General features: G+C 37.7%; 2 long non-coding RNA genes across 5 annotated transcripts in view; one reads left to right on the top strand and one right to left on the bottom strand.

Annotated features, from left to right (window-relative positions):
* LOC147757722 (uncharacterized) overlaps positions 1-12,587 on the top strand; it is a 32,800-nt gene extending 20,213 nt beyond the window's left edge. For 2 of the 3 annotated variants that reach the window (XR_015320955.1, XR_015320954.1), the window contains exons 4-5: positions 500-5,611; positions 5,822-6,514. This is a non-coding gene — a long non-coding RNA (uncharacterized LOC147757722). Of the gene's footprint in view, positions 1-499; positions 5,612-5,821; positions 6,515-8,957; positions 9,173-9,476 lie in introns of those variants that run through there. The other variant, XR_015320956.1, reaches the window with a different exon arrangement.
* LOC147757721 (uncharacterized) lies at positions 347-20,812 on the bottom strand. Of its 2 annotated transcripts, none has more exons than XR_015320953.1 (3): positions 20,482-20,812; positions 1,014-1,126; positions 347-595 (listed from the first exon to the last, which is right to left on the bottom strand). It is a non-coding gene; the product is annotated as an uncharacterized LOC147757721 (long non-coding RNA). The 2 variants fall into 2 exon arrangements; XR_015320952.1 differs by lacking the exon at positions 20,482-20,812 and adding an exon at positions 5,368-5,486.
* Positions 20,813-22,177: the final 1,365 nt, after the last annotated feature.

The following is a 22,177-nucleotide window of genomic DNA, read 5'->3' as shown; positions in this document are numbered from 1 at the left end:
GTAAAAGTGTGTTTGGCGTCACGTAATAAAAGATTCATTTTGAATCAACAACTGAGTAAGAAAGGCTCACACTTTTGGCTGTCGTTTTTGGTAGGAACGTTTCTTACGAGTTAGCGGGCTAGATTTTGTAAAAACGTTAATGGCCTCGCGCGTCCCAAACTGTTCGTTCTACCTAAACCCACATTCTGAGACATTATAATAATTTAGAAAGAAGGTTTCCCCAAAGTGCGCTCAGACGAAGAAATGGTTTATTAAATGGGTTTATGCACAATTTGCATTAGCCAATGCAGGCAATGAGTAATGAACTGCAGAATCGATGAACGCGAGAACATAAAACACCGCAAAACAGGTTTTTCAAGTGTTTTATTTAGAGTATCGTTGCTGTAGCATATTTTATTGTCCTGCTTCGAAATTCTGAACCTTTAAGTGAAGTCACCTATAAGCATGAAAATGGTCCTCTAACAAAGATTCCTTATATTTAAACCTGAATTTATTTCAGTTCAAAACCTGTACGGAAGTCTTTACTCCTTAAGATTTCACACGAAGTTCCCACAGTCAGTTTCCCAGGATCCTGTTCCTCGATTTTACTGAACACCTGCGTGCGAGGCCGAAGACGTAATAGACACAGTTTGCTAGTTCTTACACTTGTTGTTACTAATGTGACGTTTCTCATTGACCAGAATAAGGTGACTTTGGTGATGCAAAATGATTCTCTATTCTATATTCTCTATTTACTTTACTGCCATCTTTCTTTGGATCGGATAGGTGGAAATAGCTGAATACAAAATTTGATACACCGAACACGCATACAGAAGTTAAGTTAGTACTGGTTGTTGTTAAGTGGAGTTACCCACGCGTTGTAACTAATCTAGAACGCTCCTCGCGCTAGTGGAGCGCTCAGTGATAATGCTCGCAGTGACCAAAGTACTCGTATAATGGAATAATGCCCCAGCTGCATACTAAACCTGCCTCTGCCGCAAGAGGAGTAATATTTTGCCCGTAATCCTGCATACCTTAAAGTCGACTACGGTCAGTTTTTGTGGAAAACCAATATTTTGACCCGCACATGATCGGCACAACGTCTCAATAAGTCGTCTGTATTGCTGTTTTTTGCCTGCAAGCATACCTGCAAGAAATAAACAATGGTATTGGTTGCTGTGATGCAAGCATGCCTAATATGTAAATGCACTTTAATTTTCGGTAAACCGTAAAACGCTCGTTACATTTCTTATTGAACTGACTGTTTTACTGAGCACCATAATATCAAGAGATGCGTTTAGACTAAAGTTGCAAAGAGATTGTGTCCTCAATTTAGATACGCATCGCTTAATAAGAGTCTAAATTCTGTACGTTATAATAAACTTGAGTCAAGAAATGCAATTTGAAAGCTAGTGGGTTATTCCATCCAAACAAACCGAGTCTTAAGCACTGGCGCCAATTGATTTAATTAGATAAGTACCAATATCTTCATGTTTGACTTGAGAATGCTAGCCTTACTAACTACTTGCTTCTACATAAATTCATACATGTTTTGAGCTAAAAGTACGCCAACATGCATGTATTGATATATCGTTTACTACTCTGGCGGTCGAAATTATTAAGCTCGTATTTGTTATTTCCACATTTGAGCAAATCTTCTGTAGGCTTTGTAATAATACTGTATCCAGTTTTTCCATTATATTATTGGTTATTTACGGTATTATATGGGCAACTTGTGATGCTCTTCATGCAAAAATATAATTTACATAGGCTTTATTTGCCTTTTCTTTAGTTCTTTTTAAATTACAGTTAAATAAAAATGATTTCGAACAGGTCGGGATTATTATGCAGTGATAAACTAGCGCATTCAGTGAATTAATCTACGGGACATTCACACAAAGCTCGAGACTCATTTGATATCTAGAAGTTCACACCTCATCGAATTTGATATGGTCTTCAAAACCAGCTATCGGCTGATCCCCGAGAACCATTTCGAATCTGACATCAGTTCAGAAATGTTCGCCGGTTTATGTTGATGTGCATATTTATCAAACATACGAATAAGTATTTAATGTAAGCAAGTACGACTACTACATTGCAACCAACTCAGTAACTCGCAAAATGTCAAGCTGGGTATTTTTTTTGTATTTGTCGAATGAAGAGACAAATATAATCTGACCAAGCAAGTTTTCCTGAAATTTGCATTTTTTCTCTAAAATGCAGCATTATAAAAAAAAAAATTAATTAATCCCAGATAATAAAATGTACTTTAATAAACGTCTTAATCTCACAAATTTTAAATACTTAAATGACACGCAAATAAGTAGGCGATTCTACGCCTGTTCTTTTGTAATGGCACATATTCTGCCATGTTGTATTCTTGGAAACGACTTTTGCTAGAGTTCTTGTCTCCAAGCACAACTCCAAGAGTACCTTTTGAGAGTTAGGCAAAAGCAAGTCGAAACTTTTGTTGTTTCTGAGACGCAGCGTAAACAAGCCAATCTTCGAGGATCTAAAATTACATTTATCCAACGGTAACTCTGCATAAAAAGGGGTCATTCCTTATATAGTAGGTTTTTCAGGCGTCCGATACATGTCTTATTAGTCCTCCCCGCTGTGAGCATGATCAGCGCGATACCTAGATCTCAGTCTATTGGAGAATTGTTGGACATTGATGAGCTACCACGAATGGCGCGACGTCATCTAATATGACACAGAGCTGAATATAACATATCCATATACCTTCATTTCGTCATTCCAGATAATACAAGCCGCATTATTCAAACGGAGTTGTCCGTCCTGATCTCCATTGCATGGTTACTTGAACTTCGACAACGGTGTATTGGCTCTTGTCTCCCAATACTTCATCTGCTTAATAATAAGCGTTACAAAGATACCGCTATATAACGGCGGGAATACATGCGTCTATGCAGATAATAGTCGCTACGACTTTAACTTAAAGTTAGACACATGCATGTCCAAAATGTAACCTGCTGAAGTTCACTTTTTACATTTAGTCCAGTCAGTTGTATATACAAAATACTTCTAAAGACGAAATAATATATATATATATATATATATATATATTATTCGTTATATTACACGTTCATCTTCAATTCTATGAATTACCCTTATTTTGTGCAAAATATTGTTTCTCGTCGTCCTGGTTTTATTGCGCACCGAATATCTATGTTTTTGATATTCACGGTAAAGTTTGACTTTTGAGAACCTGAATTTTTCCTATTTTCTACGTACACCTTTTATCATTGATTGCTATTCATTTCCATTGTCTATTTTTATGAACTGGCCTATATAGGATATTTTCACCATTGAGCTTTACTTTATTCATTCTATGCATCAGAAACTACCATATTAATGTGTACCTACCTCCCACTCAAAGCTTTGCACATAGACAATTGGCTTATCTGTAAGTTAGGTGTGCTTTCTTGTAACCCCAATATTTATAGCACGCGAAAATGGACTTTATACATTCTTGACCTAACACCACAAATTGTCGTCCTAAGCCGTGTTGCGTAGGTGCAAATCGCATCACGAATGGTCCGGCTCTAGTTTTGTTTATCTTACTTTTACCTAGCACTTACACTGCGTTGATACAGACCTTTTCCGGCTCTGTATTTCTTGAATATTTTACTTATTTTATATGTCGGCTGTATTCACAAGTTAAATTCTTAGATAATTATATGACCCTTGGTACCTTGCATCTCTTCTATGTATACACCGTTCCACTTGCCCTGCCCTATATTCGAAGAGCATTATATCACAGCACTCTTTTCGTTGGAAGTGCAACTGATTTCAGACATTCGTCTAGGCAGATAAGACGTTCACTGCAGCTAACAAATTGCCTACGTCACAGAACGATCTCATTGACCTAGAAGAAGACTGACGGTCCCAATAAAATTCTCTCTATTCAACCTTTATTTTATTTCAAGATCTAATTTGTGCCTTTTTATTATGTAAACAATGAGAAACACTGAATATGAGTATCGTTTCTAAAATCTTGCAGTAATCTAAAGCGTATGATTTAATTTTCTTTCATCTGCAAAAGTGCACCTACATTCATATAGTTGCCTAAACAATTCTACCCGTTTCAAGTCGTAAACGCTTTATCGGATTAATTTTCATGTCTTTCCCGATTAACCGTATCGTGTGTCCCACAGGGGTCGAGGAACGAAACTTTTTTCAACGGATTAGCTCCGTTGAAGCAAAGATGCTATCTTGTAATCTGCAGTCTTGTACTAAAACAACTTTGTCAAGACATTCACGCTGACTCTATCCTCTGCGATACCTTTTTCTTCTTTATTGGGAATAGTTCTACGGTCTTTTTTCGGTTTCGATATAAAAAATACTTTTTCCGGCAGCAATTTTTCGGGTGCTGTATTTCCGCTGTTAAAATCCACTAATTTCACTATTTTCAATAAATTTTATTCCCCTTGCATGCTGTTTTCAGCTTTCACTATTAACCACTGCTACCTCTTAAAGGGCAACCTTTCACCCTGTGTTGACCGTATTTGCCTTACTTCTACTATATCTGTTTATTTGTCATATTTCGAATACATTTGGAGAACTACACCTAGCTTGTCATTTACAATTCGATTGCTTTATCGCTTCTTTTTTTTGCAACTCCGTCAAGTCATTTTTTCACTCTCGAAAACACTACACGTCACCGTGTTTACCTGAAGTTGTTCACATTCCTTCTGTTTACAAATTAAGTAAAACTTGTTGGACAATTCAGCGGTCTTTTTTTGTACTATTATATTTGCTTGAATTTTTTTTTATCAATATCTGCAAGTAAGACATTAGAAACCAGTAATTTCGAGTTTGCGGTATACATATAACGGCAACTGATTTTAGCATAGAAAATCAACCTAGGCTGCGGAAACGGTTCTAGCTGACAGTAAACAATAAATAAACTGGAGCATACTGTTTAGCGAGACTGACTTCCGATAGAAAAGCAAAGAGTTCATAAACTATCGGTTTAGTATCGACTGGAGAGCACAAGAAGTCTTGCATAGAAATGAAAGTAGCTGTTGCATGATCGCCTTCTTCAAACAGCAAAGGCTGAAGTTAGCCCGAGTGTAGATTACGTGTCAAAGGACTGTGGCATTTGCTAGTGGAAGCATTGCAAGCAAACTACGTTAGCACTGCATTATGTGAGCATCATCAGGCTTGATAACTGGAAGTGTAGCTAGAACCACTGCTCAGCCCACTGGATAAATCATCACGGACTTTACAATGGTGCTGTCTTCGCAGCGCATCAACTTTTGATCGGTTGTCACCAGTGATCAGGGAACGTGGGCGGCTTTGCCTATTCAGACCGAGGCATTCTCTATCGGTCCTTTACATGGGCTAGAGATTCGGCGTACGTACGCAGTTGCGACGTGCGCTGACTTGTCGGAGGCGAACGGCCGTCATCGTAACATGGGCCTATTGTCGAGGACTTTTGCTAGGCATTTCCGTTCCGTCGAATATCGGCGCCTAAGCCACCCGCTAGTCGGCTTCTGAAAGAATCTCGCTCGGCACGAGATCACAAAAAGGTCTATGCAGTGAAACATGAAACTAAATGCACTGGGCGTAAAAGGATACCGGCTGCAAGATGAGGACATCCCGCCGTGTAAGTGTAGTTCGATTGCAACAGATTAAATATTATATGTAACGATATATGAATAAATACGTCTACGGCAATATAAGTGCAGAGGCAATGACTGTGAGATGCTCGTACCTGCTAGCTAATGACAAACCAAGCCAGTTTGCTTTAATGTCCAAAATATAAAAATTCGTAGATTGGCTTGAAAAGTAATACAGTATGAAAACAAAATTTCAGGTAGCGCAGTAACTGGAAAAGCTTAAGGAGTGAAGGGTAGCGTACTGGCGGTGGAACTGCAATGGAAGCATGAGGTGACTGATAGGAGGACAGGAGGCACCTGCTCAAGAATAGCAGGGCAAAACTTGATAGCCGATTATCTGGGCCAATCTCGAAACAAAGTTGCTTAACCAATATCGCACCAGTGTCACCGAAGTGCAAACGCAATGATAAGACCACACAGCAAGGTAAAAGAATATGTCACGCACTGTAATTGGTGTACTGCAGCAGAATGACAGGGGTGGTAGAACAGGGTAATAAAATGATTGAGATGAGTTCAGGTCCAACTGGATTCGGAATAGCATCAGAAACGCGTTCAGATAGCAGGTCGTGTTTTTCTGTGAATAGGATCGTGTGCAAAAAATAAATAAGCGTATGGCATAAGTTGTTCATACGTAGAAAGTGGGCGGATGTATGGTGGAGTCCGTCACTATGCAGCTCGAATGCTAACGACTCGGTACTATAAATCAGACACAGTTGTTGCACCGGCGTTTTTTAATTAATGTGCCACGCAAGAAATGTCTTAATTGCAGAGGAACTGATTCACCTTTCAAAAAAGTTCGCAGTTATACTTGCAAAAAGTATGTGTATGATGTACATTTCGCTTGAAATTTCACCAGCCATTCAAATAATAATCAAATTTTAATGTTTCTGCATCGTCTGTTTTCCTTTTTTATTTTAACGTCACTGTATGAAATTATGTACTTACGTTTTTTTACATACAGTTTCAAAGTTGACGGAACAACTTTCCAGGATAGATCAGTTTAATTTGTATATATTAATGCACGCTTTGTGTTTTTATAAATGCGCATGTTGCATGCACTAAACATACCAGCGGTACTTTTAGTAATCCGAGGGGTATATACAGTAAAGCGTTATGTACATACCGAAAACTAGATTTGTTATCACAAACCATTCTACTAAATGCTAGGCGTTTCTAAGCTGTTGAGGAAAGGTAGCAGATTTAGATAAACGGGCGACGGGTGGCGAGTGCAGGCGAAATAAGCTCCAAACTTAGCATACATTTATAACTCAGCGTCCACTCTCAAACGATTTCCCCCGTCAATGTCATCCAGACTGACGTGTCTTTTGCGACACTATGCCAGTATGTCTACTTCCGCGCTGAAGGTAATTCACCATAAGGCATAGCTCCCCACCCACCCATACGAGTTGGGGTCTTGTTGCCACTGGCACGCGCCACTCATCTCAGTCGCCACTACCGACTACTCGCTGAGGACTGCCGTTGTTTCTAAGTAGTAACCTGATCTTAGCTACCCGACGAAATGGATGAAGATAAATTGTACTGGGCGCTGAGGATCGTGGCACGGGTTCTTCCTGTACCTCGTGGTTTGATTCCCTCCATTTTCTTAAGCACTCTCTGCACTATTATACTGCAGCTGCTGCTCTCCCACGTGACCACTATCAGTCCACTCCCTGCCGCCACTCAGCTCCATCATAAGATCTGCAATGACAAATCGAAATCTAAGTCCTAGGGCTTTCAATACGGGGATAGAGCACATTCAAATTAATTTGTCACATGAAATAAAGATCATGTGTTGAACATACAAAGAAGACATAGGGGATGCGTACCAAGAAGAAATTTGGGCAATGACAATGGACGTCCGTGCTCAGCCATTGACTTGGAAAGTAGGTAGAGGGGTGACTGACTGATTCAGTAGTTGTAGGAGCATACAAATCTGGAGATACATGGGTTGTGACACTCTGGGTAAGAGACGATAGCGAAATCAGGTCGTATAACTGCAATCGTTACAATACGTTTTCATTCAGGGGCATTCCTGGATCGTTGATAAGCAGCAGTCGTTTCATCAAGCGTTTTGGCTAAACCTGTTTGGATTAGTTTACACGCCAGAGATATAAACATATACAAGCGATTCTAAATAATTTTGTAAGATAGTGATTTGGAGCCGTGATATAAGCCTTGCCAGGCTCGAAAGGATGTGTTTAAAAAACAAAACTTGTATGATACTCTTTTTTGCCATTATAAGAAAAAGAAGAACACTTCTTCTGACACAGGGGAAATGTAGTTGAATAGGGGAAATGAAACTTTATTGTCATAAATAACTAAATAGACTTTCATTTTAGTAAGCAACTAGGTTTTTAGTTGAAATAGACGCTGCTTCGATTGTATCCCCAATTCTCGCTTGTCGATTTGCACTCTGGTGCAGCCTTTAATTTCGTGATATCCTATTTTTGCTCATCGCGTTTTCTCACTTCCGTGGTTTCCTGTGTTTTTAAACTGCTTGAGAAACGCTTTATCCTTATAGATAAATGCATTTATGCAAGTTAAAATCAAACATAGTGGAACATCCTAATAATTATCATCGTCGAGAGATTCTAATTATTGTTAGTAAATTCTGGGCAAACTTGTAATTTTCTCCAGTCTAAACTTCAGAGGACACTTTGCCATACCGGAGGAATACAACAATATAAGTGCCTCGATTTTTAGACACAGAACCGCCGTACAGAGGAAAAATGCGTTAATCGTGACCACAAGTTACAACTTCTTCTACTCCTGAAATCCTCTTTAGTTGTAAGAATGGTAACAACCTTTGTACCGGTCGCTGATATATGACATGAATAAGCGTCTGAGTACTAAGACGGATTAGAAAGTAGAAGATTAAAACTAATGTCACAACTTCCAATGGTTTAGCGTCCTATCGGTTCAAAATAATAGAATCTCTTATCAGTTTGGTGTAAACCCAAGGTAGAATTCAGATTTGGAGCACCTTGTTGCACTTCATATTTAGGCGCAACACTAAACGGGGGTTATGCTAAAAGTTACTGACTACCTTGTATATATGCATGTAATTACGTCCGCGCAAAATTGGCCAAAGGGGCTACTTCTCTGCTTATTCGACTACCATGTTATTGTTTGTTGTTCTGTCACCCAAATGTAGATAGACATATAGATGCCGTGGCCATTTTTTTTTATTTGACACGTGCTCCAAAATGTGAGGTATTCAGATGGATATACAACCCTGCTAGTCGTTTAATCCATAGTTAATGGCGCTTGGAAGGACGATAGACAAATAGAAAATGTTATTTTTTTCTTATTTTCTACGCTTTCACATAGCAGAAGGACAGCAAGATGTCATCCTAATATCAAGATCAAGAAAGTGAGATATTTCATCATATAGCCTCATCTCATTGAAAAGGCGGTTACAAAGAAGTACCCAAAACTCTTTGCTAGGTTCCATAAAATGGCGAAGCATCTCTCATAGGGCACAGACCACAGAGATCTTCTAGAATCGTGCTGCATACGATAATACCAAGCCACTCGCCTGTATGAAGGTGAGTGCATTTTTTAGATTATGCTGTTCTTAGATTGAGCCCAAAGTACGTGTTGCAGTTGCAAAATAAAAATTGGCCTTTCTCGAGTCTCGAGAATGCGATATTCAGCACTATCTTTTACAAGGGTGTTCCTGCATTTTTGTTGTGCTATAGACTCGCAAATTGTGTGACAGAAAGAGATAGACTTCTCCTAGGCCGTCGATATCCCAATGATATCTTGATGCATTTCTTTGGGTTCGAGGATAACAAAATGTCAGCCCGTGCTACAGATCATAAAAAAAGTATATTTGTTTTTTTCACGAAGATTATGCAGTACGTGTCGGTGGCGGGACTCCTAATCTTCTTCGACCAGAAGCCTAGCTGCCCGATCAACATTGCTTAAGAACTTTTCTAGGAAAGTTTACATTATACTTTCTCGAGTTCAAAAACAACAATAATGACATTAACATCGCTGAATCAAGAAAAAAAGTTAGTTACAATTTTGTAGCGCACAAGGTAAGTTGCCTTAGCTAGAAATATGTCGTAATATATAGTGAGAGCTACGAATTTAGATCGGGTCTTGACTAGATATGTAAGGTACAAAAATAATGTTTTTCGACCTTGTCAATTATTTAGCTGTTTTAGTTAAGTGAACTATCAGCTAGTAAAGCCCCAAATCTCCATTTTCTTATTTAGTAACAATGAAATTGAAACTTATGGCCAAAATTTTGAACAACGTAGTCGGGCATTCAGACAAAGAAAATGGTTTTGTCGACTAATGGTCAATGTCACGCAAGTCCACTTCACTAGGAACATGTGTACAACTTTGAACTTTAATTAAATGGTAGATAAAAGGTCTGAGCTACCACATAAGCGCATACTGACAAGCATTTTCTTCAGCAGAAATGACGAATGTTACAGCATCACCACCAACGTACAATATGCGTAAGCATTCAGTCAAATGATGAAATCGCAATTAGGAAATCTATGTTTGTTTTGATACCGTGAGTTTAAAAGTACATGTACAATGCAGAAGACTAAGATACCTATATATATATATATATATATATGTAGTGGAACATTTAAATTACGACAAACTTTGGTGTGCTGTTTGTCGTAACGGGCCCACGTTCGTCTGTTACTCTTGCTACCAAGCGAAGGGTAGTCATAACAAAAAATAGTGAGTCATTTCCGGGTCTTCGATAGAAGTTAATTATACTTCAATCTCTACGAACCGTCACCGAAATTATAACCTTCTTAGCTAGTTATAAATCCGCAGTGTATTACATCGCAAATTATTGCTGCAGAAGAAGCAGATTCCAACGCAGCGCAACTAAAAATTTACGCCAAAGAAAGAAAATTGTTGCCGTCGAAGGATGATCATTCTGTTTCAGTCCTATATCATAAAGTGCCACATAGGTGTTTTCTCAGAAAAATCAAACCATGTTTGATCAGTATTGTTTAGTAATTAACTCCCTCAAGAATGAAACAACGGGTCGTCTTCAATTTTTCTTTGACAAACAACGTTCCATCCTCTATGCAAAGATAAATCGCAAAAGTAATCGCTACCTTGCTCACCGTCTAAGGGATATACTCCTTTAGTGGATTTCGCACAAAGTTCACGTTCACAATGAAGGATGCCAACATACTTCTTTCGGAAAGGCGAACGCATTACTAAAAGAAGTTTATTCACGGTATATATACGGTTATATTCCAGGTATCCATAATTGCGCGAATTCTTGTGCAATTATGGATACCTGGAAGGAAGATCACACGTCTTTTGACAAGATACCATGCCGGCCAAGTTAACTGCTTGAAAACACAAGCATGTTCTGGAATAAACGTGTTAGACTATTACGCATGGAACACTATCGAACGGAAGTCCAACAGGTCTCTGCATGACAATATCAATTCGCTCATTCGCGCTTTCAAAGAAACGTCTGCAGAATTGCTAAGGGATTACTTGAAATGAGCTTGTGAACGGCTTATGGTCCGAAGTTAAGCTCAAATCATGGTAAATGACACTTCTGGCGCATGTAAAAAATATCGTTAAAATACATTCAGGTACAGTATTAGAAGCAAACCATAGCAGAAGTTTATATATCTATATATAAATTGACAAATCGTTCTTTCTTTAAAGGCGAATATGAGCCAAGCAATACTGGTCCGCATAAAGTCACGGAAATCTCGTTTAAACACACCTGATACAAGCAAGTATAGGGAATCCAATTTTTGGACCGATATTAGAAAGGTCCTAAATATCCAAGAATCTAGAGGTTCTAAAGATATAAAAAGGCGCAAAAACAACTAACTTCGAGCTTGATTTGCTCTTCACTATGTACTTATGTTCGTCAAAAATGTAATGCATATTTTACCTAGCTTCCGTCCGTCAGCAAAAGCTATACTTATATGTACTATTTAGACAAGCCGTATTATTGGACATTATGGTAGTGTGTTTCTTATTTGTTACAAGTGTCTTTTACTTAAATGTATATTCACTTATTATGAGTTCAAAAATTATTATGTAACGGAATTGCATGTTCAGTGCTTTCAGGGTAGAAGTGTAAAGCCACCTCAATGGTCGAATATGCACTCGCCTTAGCCTACGGCCGCAGGGTTATAGGCTGTGGCTATATATAACAAGAGGCGCCGCAATCACGCCCAGCACAGCAATTTACGGAATGCTCAGGTTCTGTCTCAATTCAATCGAAACCCAATCGGACCCTAGATGACAATAGAGCGACAGAGATCATACAAATCCCTCGAGTTTGGACCGTCATCCATTCTTCGCCCGTTGCATCTCGTCGTCTGTTTGTGCTGAGCCCCGTCTATTGTTATGTCCTCTCCGATCTTCTGTAGCCAACTACAATAGTCCTTAGTAATATTCAAGACTTGGTTGAATGCTCTAGCTGGGCAGAGCCTTCGACCTCATCAAAGCAAAGGGCCCCGCTCTCTTCGACCGCAACCGGACCGAGCTTATCTGATGGTCTCGTGAACAACAGATGATGCACTCGGAATAACCAGCAATAACAGCACAATACTGACCTACGTAGTTTAGGATATTGGACTAGTGATTCTAGTATTTGTAGAGGTGTTTGACCTTCAACTATCTTTTTGGATTTCACCAAAAACCCAACACAGTATCTAACAACAGACCAGTTTTAGTATTGCGAGTAACCGTCAATTCGCCTTTAAAAGTGCACATATTTTCAAATATTGTTACTTCTTTGGACGTTAACGACGGAATTTTAACCGCTCTAAGGAGGCCGAAACGGATCCGTAATAGGCATCAAGGAATCTTATATTAGACAAACTAGGAACTAAAGAAAGAGCAAGTCTGCACAGAGCAACTGAGCAAATAAACCTTGTTTCAAGAATCAATCACATTCGCAATCCTCATGAATATGATAAAAAAAAACATTGATTACAAACGAATTACTAAAATAATAATGTTTCTTCATATCTGCCTTTTAAGCGTTTTTCACGCGGGCACATGCAGTGAAATAATAGACTGTCCGGATGGCTCGCCCGAACTAGCTAAAAGAGCAAAGATTGCCGACACTCGTTGAGTTGTGTTTTGGCTCAGTGGGATCTAGGGTTTGTAGATACGGTCTGCTGCTTTCTCATGCACCCAGCCGTTGGCAGATGGCGTCACTGGTCTACCACGGATGCGTCACTCGATAGGGCGTGTGTGTATTTGGGTGTCTATGCCTGTTCAACTGCTGTTTAGTTTCGCGGAGCTCTTTGCTTAGCTGCCTGCTTCATGTTGAGCAGCCTTCGCAGCAGTCAATCGAGTAATGAAGTTGTTTATGTAGAGATTAAATCTGAGAGTGCGAAGCCGTGCGCCAGGCGGCGGGCGAATCCTGATGCTAAAGCACTCGGCAAGTGCGTACTTGAGGTCTACGTTGAGATCATAAGGCCTAAAGGCCGACTTTCTATAATCTGCTTGCTCGCGCGTATTTGCTAAAAGCTGAACAAGAGCGAAAAAGCATCATGAAGACTAATCTGTTATTTTTTCGGCATATGCCAACACAACGGGGCATGCGTGCAAAGCTGCAACTATAGAGGAGCTATAATCTCGGTTCGAATGTCCATCATTTTATTATATATATATTTTTTGTATTCGTGATGAAGGGCCTTTCGCAAGTAGTAAAAGCTATCTACCTCGCTAGTTGTATTACATTATATAATATCTGAGAAGCTCCCAGTGGGTTACGCTAAAGAGGCGATATTTTAAAATTTACAAATCAAGTTCCTGTTTTGTTGCTACGTAAGTTATGTCTGCATTCTTTAGTAAGGTTAGAGTGAACACACTTTACAGCAGATACGCATTTGTAGAAAACGGTCATTTGTTCACAAATAGTGAAGCCTTCATATTTAGGTATGAGACCGAAGATAATATAACAAAAAAGATAGCTGATTAGAACATATCATGGGTGCAAGGGCTTGCGTTGCATTTCAAAGGAAACGAAGTCTCCAAACAGATAAATTACAGATAAAGGCAACGCTATTTCAAATAACTCCAGCATCCATCATCACTACATCTGATCGCTCTTACACTAGCCGTCTCCGTGAACAAGTATCCAACGATGACGGTACAGGTTTAAATACCTACTATAGAATGTTTCGGAGAATGCATTAATAATAAAGAGTGTGCGACGCAGATCTCGCTTTTGCCTGCTGATATATAGTAGTCCCAAAACTGCTTTTTTCTTTCTTCCTCAACCCTGCTTTTTCCCAAGTTCGCGTCTTAATGTTAAAGCAGTACGTACTCGATTAAAACGAAAACTATCATATTTTTATAAGCAATAATTACTTGTTATAATTCTATTACAACTTACAACAGTAAACTGATGAAATTTGAAAATACTGCTTTTCAGGCATTCAGAATATGAGCTCGACGATCATGTATATGTTACATACGAAGAAATGCTTCACAAACGTATAAAATATTTGAAAAAGCAGGTGTTTGTTCCATTTACTTTTTATTTCGCATGCTTAGTTGATCACAATTCAAATCGTAGAACAGAAAAAACAGTTTTGGGCAGTTACGGAGGATAAGGCTATAGAAATGGTAACCCACGCATCAAATGCAATAAAACGCAATAAAAAAAAAATTTAATGCATGGATAGTTATTCTGAGATATAAAACAACAAATATTTTAAATAAGTGGAAAGGATATAGGACGTAGGAAGGTATACTTGTGAACACGGACGTTACCGGAAATCAAGAAGAAGAAAGGTCTCAAACATTTCTGAACTGTTAGCAAGAATTTCACAGAAGTTTAGTATAAAATCTTTGTACTAAAGATATATCACGGCAGGTGAGTGCGTTTTAGTTTTTGATAAATATAGGGAGCGAAATGAGCGAAAAAAGGAGAAATCCTTACCTCATTTTTGACAAAATAAGCGAGCATAATAATATATCGTATTTTTTTAACCGTTATATTTTAAGTAATTTTTATTTATATTCTCGGAACTTTCGTTTGTTTCTTTGCCTTTTGCCCTGCTATCTGCTATATCACACTAACCAATGACATGAAATGTGGGCGCGAAAAGTACTGGTGTATGTAGTGTTGAGACTTCTTTGTATGTAGCTAAGTGACGTACTTATTTGATAGTAAATGCATATTGGAACCGAGACTGTCATCGGTCGATAGATATATTTGCTTAAAAGCGATATTTATGGGCTGTCTTTTCTGCTTACTTTTTCAACTTACTTTTTTCCAAAAGTTGTCATGAAAAGTAGTTGCCTTTTTGATCGATATGCATTTTTCCCTAATCAATGTTTATTATTGTAAGTGCTCTTTTAGACATATTTGTGTAGAACACCAGCGCGTTGTAATACTTTTATGGGCCACTGTAAGTAAAACAGCTTTCCATTACGTGTTTGATTAATTATATTAGCCTTAATTTAAAACAAAAATCGCACTGCACAATAAAGTCGTTCCACACAGTGTACAGAAAATGAACTACATTAATAATTAAGAAACATGTTTTTTGTAACCATTTCAGCTTTTATGCCGTAAGTTCCAACACTTTAGGTGCAGTACAATATAGCATATTGTGCCAAAAGGAAGCCATACGTAAATTCTATCTTCAGTTGAAGCCTTACAGTTTTTTTCATCGATTTTATTATGATTGAAATACCTGAATTTGTTACAGATATTAATTAATCTCAGCCTTGACTCATGCACTCAAACCCGCATTTTATGAGAAAAAACTTTTTTTTGATAAACGGGCAGATCTGACCATTATTATGCGTACAATGATAGCAGTCTTATGTCGCTGTTGATAAAGATAGAGAGAGAGAGAGAGTTATAAAGCGGGAGGGAGAGAGAAAGAAAAGAGATTTTTGAAATAGGTTCCTGCCAATGCCTTTTACAGGCCGCATGCTTAATGCCGTTGTTGTTACATTTGTTTAGTTCGGTAGTTAGTGAGGCTGTTTTGAACAAGATCCCATGAAATAATATAGTGATGCATCAGGAAAATTTAAAAATACGACTTAATTTATCTTTTTTTTTCCAGTCAGTCGTGTGATTGTTTTGGCAATACTTTGACCTCTCTAACAAATTTAACGCAATTTTCACTCTTTTTGGTAATGTCCTACATTCGTACCTGAAGCCGGATTTTCTTTACCAAAATCCTTATTAAAACCCGTGAGATGTCGGCTTGAACTAAGCCCTAGGGAATGGTTTTAGATTTAGTCATCAAACCATCCAAAAATTTCTGCCTCGGGAGAAGCTTTTTTAATTAACGATTTCCTCTACTCAAAAAAGGTGCAGATACAATAACATCATGCTGATCACGCCCTATCGCATCGTGAAAATCTTGCAAACAAACTTTTTTATTGTACACATTTTTCATTTCTTGACTTTTGAAAAATCTATTATTTTACCCAATATTAGCCTCTATTAGGCCTAGTCTTAATGCGCATAATTTTTTACTGGACACAGACTTCTTGATACTCCAAACTCTCCACATGTAGATTAATGCGCATTCTTTTTCGTGATATATATTTTAATATATCGTTTATTTATTAACTTAGTTTTAACACTTCTGGCGAGTACTACTGTGTGCCTTTTCAGAATAGCATAACGATGCCTCTACCAGAAGGTCTGGATGAAATAGATTTATTTGGAGTCTTACCAATAGACTTATAAAGCGGCTAATTATATGCCACGGAAACCACCTGCTAATACTGAAATTTATACCAGTCATTAGGTGCGAGACATGCGAAATTAGCACTCAAAAAAATTAGCCAATAGAATCATACCGCCCCACTCTGTTTAATTCTGAGGAAACTTTGTTTTTTAGTTTAGTAGAAGCAAACCATTACTGGTACACTATACGAGTTCTTGATATTGACCCCCAATGGTTATACGGTCTCTTAGCTGGCTTACCCGCTGCGGTTCTGGTTATAAGGGGCGTTATAAGAGCTATTTTTAGTAAGAAATTATTCACTTGTCAGTCTCAAACGAACCTGCAAATCGAGGTGACTGAAATTAGGGCATTCTAATTTTCTGAAGTTTTTTTTGCCCATGTGAGTCCATGCCCACCCGTATATCCGAGGTATTACCTACATAAAGTCGATTCTCCTCAGGATAGAATAACCTGAGATCAGGAGTAGAAACTATGCCATAGTGCTGAACATGTAATTGGTCACTCCATGTGCACGAGTCGATTAGTAATACCTGCCTACGGCACTATGTTTCAAACATCAGGATTTCTAACAAAGGATTATAAATAAGATCACCTTTAGATAGTTTTAAAAATAATCCCTAGTTTCCAAAATCATTTTCTTAATGACCGTCTCAGGCATTTATTCTTATTTGTGGATGACACAATACTGCCAAGATATCTGGCTTTGTCTTGTTTGTCACAGTAGTAGATAATATAGATTATCATCATTGTAAATATGACATAATACATTAATTGATGGCACAGACGTGCTTTCATGCTTCTACTTAGTGGCAATAATTAACAGCATCGCTATGATTAATTATCCGAACGATTTAATTACCAGATAGATCAGACTAAATACGTTCTATGATCAAAAGTTGCAAATTCTAATCGATAGCCAGCCAAGATTCCACGCAATGACAGTTTTGTTTTTGTTTGACGTTCAACATCAGTTGACCTAAAGATTATACACTAATCGACGTGTGCGAACAATGTTTGAAGGTCTGTCTTGAAGCTCCCTCAAAATTAGCCCGTTCAGGTCAGCTTTACTGTGCACTTTAGATTTTCGAACCGAGGTATTTTGTATACGATTCTACAGGGGTAAAACGGTCGATTATTATGCATCAACGACGTACAGGTTTACTTTTAACATTTTCGTGTTTGTTTTAAGCAGCCGTAGGTTTTCTTACTTTTTCAACGCTGGCCATTGACTTAAATGCAGAACGCTTAGGTAACACTGTAGGTTTGGACAAATGCAAATCTGGAGCACAGATAGCAGCAGTAGCATATAGAAGCACATGGAGCAGGTTCATATTATTGTTAATTTGTATCATTAATTGTTAGAGCTAATCATTTTAACACAAAGTAGCACATTGTAAAAAAATGGGGAACACAATAGTTTGTGCTGGATAAAGCACTGTATAGGTAGACCCGTTAATAGAACTAGTTCTCGACTGGTAAAGGGGGCGTTCGTGAAATTTTATTGTTAGATCCTATTACCTGTAATGAATTTTTTTAACCATGAACAAAAGGTGCGCTATCTAGCCTAGATAAGCCTTCCCAAAAACTGTATTCAATATATTAGCAAGAAACACGCGCCTGAAGTGTAGCCAAGTAGCACAACGGCAAAGGCTTCTATGAGGCATTTTGCGGAGTGAATTTTAGTGTTTACTTGTTGAGCATTCTCTTTGATCCCTACTTGCGTGCCTTTCTGACTTATTTAATCTGTGTCACCAACAAGCACTGTCATTTGATGCTACCAGATAATGATGACTTTCCGTTATCGACAAAACGTCGGGTATCCGAAATTTTTACAACAACGGTAAGGTATTATGTTGCTGTTCGTTTTCTCCATGGTTGCGTACGGCTTTATGCTGCTCAGGTGGCTCCTACAAAAGTTGTTTTTTCTGCACGTTCGTCGAAAAAGAGATCGTAACCTTCACTCCTCCGCTCATTTGCTTTAAAGCGGGAATTTGCGAATCTTCGAGTTACTCCACTCGTGAGATAGATTTATTCTGTTTTACCAATTCTAACACTCTCGATTCATGTAGTTCAGATAGGGGTCCACATAACCTAACGTTAGTCCGTTATATGATGGCCGCTTTTGTTCCCCAGTAATATTTCAAGCAAAAAATGTATTCGTTTTCTACTGCAACACTAGGAATATGGATTTAGAATTCTCAGCTGTCAGAGGCATATGGCGCCTTCAAAGAAGTGATTTTATTTCATCAATAATCTACGGAAAAGCCTATGCAAGAATGTAATTTTATACGGGTACAATTTGATCGGTAAATCGGTACTCACTATAAGTCTATAAAATTCATAAGCAGACTAATTTTCTCGAGATCAAGCAAGAAGCCCAAGAATGCTGTTTTGAGAGAGCGATATATTCGCTCAGGTAAATAAAGATGGCTTGGAAAATAATAGGAAGCAATGAAAACCTATAGAATAAATCTTCATACGAGTGACTTGCGCATGCTTGTTGATTCCCTTAAAATAAATAGATACAATTTTACCTACCTTGACTTGTGTTTATATAGATTGGACAACGGAACTGTTGTCTCAGGCTTAGTTATTTCGCATAAGTAGAGAAAGCTGGTACATCTCAGGACGTTCAAATATGTATGATATTTTTAATTAAAATAATTTTATCGGCATTTCGCTTGGCTGGGCCATTTGTTTCAATTATAAAAAAAAGTGCCTGAACTACCGTGTGCAGACTAGCCTGCTGACTAAGTCAGTGATAGGCCGTGCTTATACATTTTATGTCAATATGCCTAATTGCTAACAAAGGATTATCAATAAGATCATCTTCAGATAGTTTTAAAAATAATCCCTAGTTTCCAAAACCATTTTTTTAATGACTGCATCGCTAGACAAAGCCCAATAATACAGACTACCGAAAAATGGAGTGTTCCATTTGGAATACATAAATAATATCCTTTTTTAATCGGATTGGTATTGCAAGAATGATCTTTGTAGGAGTTATGCCTCTTGGAAAGCCTTTACCACAAGACAGAACATTTTAAGCCTCAAAGAGCGAAGAGCTATGATTACGGTTTAATGATTTCATCTTTTGAAGTCACTGTTCGAAAAGAGCATCTGTAATATTCGGAGAGGGTGAAAAAAGTCATAGCTCAGAAGGTAAAGTTCAAAAGGAGGTGGCTTTAAAGTTCTTTCTGGGTTCAAAAGAGCCTTTACGGCCTGTTTGAAAATCTTGATAGGCTCTTTGTTGTGTAATCTATGAATTCAATGAAGCATTGTAATTATCGCTATAAACTCTCGATATACGTGAAGCTGAACACGGGTACACAATCATGTCAAGTGGGGTAAGCACAAAGTGACCTCAGTGCTTTATTTGAACAAATAAAATCTTAATCGTTCGATCTAATGGCAGTGCAGATGCACCCATTAGCTCGGTATCGATCTGCTGCTTACCATAATACGAGAAAGACAAACGTAAAGGTCGCGCGACTACGAGGTCAAGCACGCACGTCACGCCATTTGCAGTAGTGCTTAAGAGATTCTAAAGCTCAAAGCAATGAAGCACTTTCGGCCGACGGTTGATCAAAAATTTCTACTCATATGTGTCACTAGTTAGTGACTGCTATCTTATACGAAACATCATATATACAAACTTGACTTACGTCAGATTATGGGTTATTACATTTGAATTTTTTCATAATCCATGATTTTGATTTTCTTAACTATGTGATCCACTTACGTATTTGCAATGACATTTATACCATACACTAAAAAATCCTTTAAATAATCATCGATACATCCGCTATACATATATATCTATATTGCGGATGTATAAATAATTATATACATATTTTTAAACATGCTGTAATGTGTTTTTAATATCCTCATGTATATACTCTCAATAATCAACCTATTTTGATTGTGAACTCTGGGACCTCGGGGTTAGTATAATATTTGGGCTGGATTTTAATCAACATGTCACTAAATCAATTCGATTAGGGTGTAATGTATGGTTTCATTATTTTGTTGTTAACATGTCGAAATTTTACATGAATTTCTACGTGAAAACAGTCATATCTAAGTTTTATCTATTTTTCAAGCATTTGGAGGCTACATCTTTTAAAAGAGATCAAGCCGATTAAGCGTACATAATCTAAACTTACCAGGTGAAAATCCACCGATTCGACGGAAACTCGAGCGAAGCACTGTGGACCAAGTACCGATTGTAGATCTGATTATATATATGTATAGTTGATTAAACTATATCATCAGTAGAGGTTTCTAGGATGAAAAGTATGGAGCACTGTTTTTGCGAACCGTCTAGATACGGAAAGTACAGACGCAGCAATAAACTTTACAACAACACGTTTTAGATAAACTTGTAAAAATAATCTCATGAAAAGATTACAGCTGAATAATACTAATAGATTTAGATTATAGTAATATTAAGTCGCATTGGCTTTGAGATAATTTGTATTTAGTACTTCGTAATTCTGCCGTGATAATTTTTGGCAATAGTGATATCAAAGCTATAGTCTCAAATGTGGCTTTGCATAATACATATAAGCGATGTTATAGGTTCAGGTTTCGTCCAAAATTACCGTTCCCTTAAATAAAAAAATATCTGCTTGGTAGACGACCTGTAAAGCTACATCAACAGGATCCCTTCTCACGTCATCGTCTTTTTCATAACGATAACTTGTGAATGCACTATGTATCTTTTACTATTTCTAGTATCTTTCTTAATTAATGTTATTATTAATCTTGCTATGGGTACATTTTTATTTTTACCTTTTTAAGCCTCATTACGCCATATACGCTTTAATATGCTCTATAGTTTAGCGGTGCAGCTTCCCATCGCAGAGCACCTACTACCATGACTGCTGGTGATATTTGTTTTTTTTTGGTCTTACGTAGCATTTTTGTGCCGGAACTTTTTATCGTATATAGCAAACTTACAGGAACTAGGATAAATTATAGTTTAACAATTCTTCTCATCAAAATGTGTTCTCCTAATAAAATGGTCCCTGCATGTTTATGCCAAGATCATCATTATACCAAAATTTTTCGGCACCAATCGATTACAGTTTACAACTCGCAGGTTTAACTATCTAGGTACAAATATGTGTTATCCAAAAGTTGTTAATCTTATACCATTCAAAAAAGCTTTAATGTATGACGCCGATGTGGTACTAGACTAATAATCTAGCAATGCTTGTTTCGAAAAACAAACATCTAAAGACGAATAATATGCAATTTTTAAAATTGCACAACTCTTAAATAGGAAAAAATGGTACAGAAAAGTTGTATATTGTGTGCACTATTACATCGCAATATAGTCAGCTTTCCGGATTTTACTTCTCATTAGCTGTCTGCTGATAGAAAATTTTTTTGGATTTCGAAAAACTTGTGCCCTGCCGGGACAGGCTTGAATTGTAATACAACTACAAAATTTCTGTTGCCAAAATTTCAGTTCTTCCAAACGTGGGACCTATTGATTCATAAAAGCGATACCCTTTGCAAACACATTTTGCATCACACTGAAACATCGGCGTAAAAATGAATGAATTCCGATTTTAATTTTCGTGACGAAACATTCATATTATTTTGATGTCTATGTAATTTCCTTTAGAAGTGGTTCGCTCATTCTTTGTTCTCCCACGGATAAGGTAGCATCGCAGTAGCATGAAGGACAATCAGAAGTGAGTGGCTCAAACGCAGTAAGACACTTACTTCACTTTGGTTTTTCATCCAATTGCGATAGCATTTTAGCACATCGCCGAATCTTATTGTATGGTCCACCGAGGGGCATCGCGCCTATAAGGTTATTGTGAGCTTGTTAAGATTGTTCTATTGAAA

Source organism: Varroa destructor, unplaced genomic scaffold (genome assembly GCF_002443255.2).
Source record: "Varroa destructor unplaced genomic scaffold, Vdes_3.0 BEIS01000002.1, whole genome shotgun sequence".
In the NCBI taxonomy this organism is placed as follows: Eukaryota; Metazoa; Arthropoda; class Arachnida; order Mesostigmata; family Varroidae; genus Varroa; species Varroa destructor.
This window is presented reverse-complemented; position numbering and strand designations above follow the sequence as displayed.